We start from the raw sequence: 3,140 nt of genomic DNA on the forward strand, positions 1-3,140 counted from the left end.
GGGGGGGGGAAGGTGGGCTGGGCCGCGCTGGTGGGGGAGCTGGGCCGGCTGGGCTGCACGGTGAGGCCAGGTACTTCTTCTCTCTCTCTTTTATTTTTTTCTGTTTTATTTTTTTAATCATTGTTTTCTATTTTGCAGGTTTGTTTTGAATTTGGTTTTGAAACCAATTCAATTTATTTTGCTTCTGACAATATTTTTAGGAGCTAAAAGAATTAAAACAATGCTCCACAAAATATTTCAGAATTATTGGACCTATATTTATTTAACAGTAGATATAAGTCCAATTCAAATAGCTATGATTTAAATTCAAAGTCCCAAAAATAAATCCTTAAAAATGTTCAATATTTTGGTTGGGACCAGAACCCTTACCAAAAATTATCAAACATTTAAGAAGAGCCATTTGGAGCAATGAATAAGATTTCTAGGGTTTTTGCCCCTCTTTTATTTAGGGTTTTGAGGCTTCCAATAATTCCCTCAGTTCAAATTTTCAGAATTTAAATATGATGCACACATGAGCTAGCCTAGAGCACTACCAGCAGCTAGGGATGTGACAACTCACCCCCACTAAACAAGAATCTCGTCTCGAGATTCAAGCGTAGGGTAAGGTGAAGGGGAAACGCAAACTAGTATAATCTTCACGATCCAGGGTGCACTTTAGTTGAACGTTGATTCATTCATCATTATTGTCTTGAAGTCTTGCTCTGAGAAATCCTGTCAACATGACATGGAGGGAAGAAGGAGACTCTAGAAGGGTCGATCTTCTTGAAGATCGAACAACTCACGGAATGAGACATAGGACCATCTCTCGGGTTGAGACACGAGATACACATCAAGAGGGGTGGAAAGAAACGGATGACGAAGGTTCACTAGGTGGACAACAATTCCACACCTAAGAAGGTGGTAAACGATTGTCAACGTAGCGAGGAGTTGAGTTGCCATGATACCACAACGAGACACCTTCGGAACCGTGACTCGTAGATATCTCCCCTTAAGTGGCAAAAGAATTACCTTTGATTCAGAGATCATTGAAACTCTTTATACCAGCTTAAGGCAAATCATAATCGATCATTTAGAGGGGTTCGGTAGAACGGCATACTCAAACTTGGATGATGTGGATTACCTTGTTGAAGACAACGTAATGGATGAATTTTTTTTGCTTATCACCGGAAATGGAAGAGACCCATGGTAGAATGGCACATTGGCGGTGCAAGCTGGGAACAAAATGCAAATGCTGGGAATGATTCTGGTAACTGGGGAAGAACCCAACAATAGAGAGTGAATTCACTGTTTGAAAAGATCATAGCATTGTCGAGGAAACTGAGAGCATCCCAATTAGTGTCGATGATAACACCTAGCGCTTGTGCGTGCTCTCAAGAACTTGAGCATTTCCATAATCATCAAGGTTTTATCAACATCCGTGTCAAGGGTCCGGTAACACAACTTGCTGCCATGATGAATGATGATGGATGATGCAGATGCAAAGGAAGATAACACTTTCTCAGATTTCACCTTAGCGAGGCCAAGGAAATAAAAATCTGGATGATCGACCGAGAGACATTTAGCACTCCGCTTCTAATGTTCTCCTTGATGTGCTAGTGTAACCCATTCATAGATATGGTTTGGTATCTAGAACATCAAGTAAAGGTCGGACTTCGGAAACACAAAAATCCATAGGGGCAACTAGGGAGTAAATCCTACGAAATCCCTATGGGGGGGGGCCAACTTCCTCAAACAAGATACTATAATAATAGGTCTACCGGATAGGTGTGTTGGCCACGACATCCACCTTACCGGTTATCGAGAGACCAATATTATAGTTTTTAGGGAAATGTTCCAACCATCATATCTGCCTGAGATTCAGCTCTGGTTGGTGTTAGGATATTCCAGGCTCATCGAGTCTTAGGAAGAAAAATGAAAGTTTGCAACACAAATCGACGAGATGACGTTGCGGGATTCTCGGGAGATGAACTACGATAGCAAGCTCCAAAACATGAGCTGGTTCTGCTACAAACATGTGAACACGTTGTCCCAGACAAGCATGCCCACATGGTAGTCTTACAATAAAACACTACCGAGTTCTGGTTGGGAACCATCAGCGAGGATATCGAAGTTCTTTCATAAGTCCGGATTAGCTCTTATGAAGATACTCCTTCTCCTTGAACAAATCAGTCAGTGGCTTGGTGTGCTAGGATACACATATGGAATGAAGGTTGCAAGTCTCCAGACCACAGAATACTTCGCACGTGTGCATGACTGACTTGCGATGATTCCAGAGGAAGCAACATTGACTTTCTCGAGTCCATGGCGGCAACTTGCATCAAATGCACATGAACTAGAGGAAGTCACTTCTTACATCCGAACATATGCTTCATGAGCTAGCATGAACAAATGCTTTCAAAAGTTTCCAACACTAGCTTAATGTTCAGCAAAATTATGAAGAAGACAGGGATGTTGTCGATGGGCACAACAACAATTCATCTGGGTTTCCTTTTAAAAGGAATTCCATAGTTAAGTGAACAAGTGATAGCATTAGTCAGACCCAAAAGATATAATGGTGTATGCTCGAGGGATCAACCACGAGTAAGACAACATTACGAATATCGTTGGTTCTGGTCTGATTGGATGATAGCCCATACTCAATCAAAGGTTTGGGTAAGATAATAGATCCAACAATTGTTCACAAGGACCAATTGATGAAGATATCATCTTTCTTCAACACACACACACACACACAAAAAGATATTCCTTAACATGAACTAAGTCGGACAAGCTTTTATCTTCCAACTCTCCAAGTTGTTGTTTAGCTTATCCAACTAGCTCAGGGTATCCAACACGGATTCTTGGAGAAGGGGTGGTTTACAGGAGTAAACCAACTTGATCACGAACTCAACATAGCGGTCAGGTGACAACCTGTTAATACTTCTGAGAAGATATTCAGAAAATCACGAACCACCGGTATGTTACTAAGCTCGAGAACAATCTTGCTTTTCAGGGCAAGACAATATGATCAATAGAGCAAGGATTTGAAATAATCCTAACTCATCGATCGAGGAGTGAACCAGGAGAATGGACTAGGTAGCATGATCAACCTTAGAATGATGATTCAAAACCAACACGCTAAGAATGAAATTATTGTCCTT

Source organism: Triticum aestivum, chromosome 2A (assembly GCF_018294505.1).
Source record: "Triticum aestivum cultivar Chinese Spring chromosome 2A, IWGSC CS RefSeq v2.1, whole genome shotgun sequence".
NCBI lineage: Eukaryota > Viridiplantae > Streptophyta > Magnoliopsida > Poales > Poaceae > Triticum > Triticum aestivum.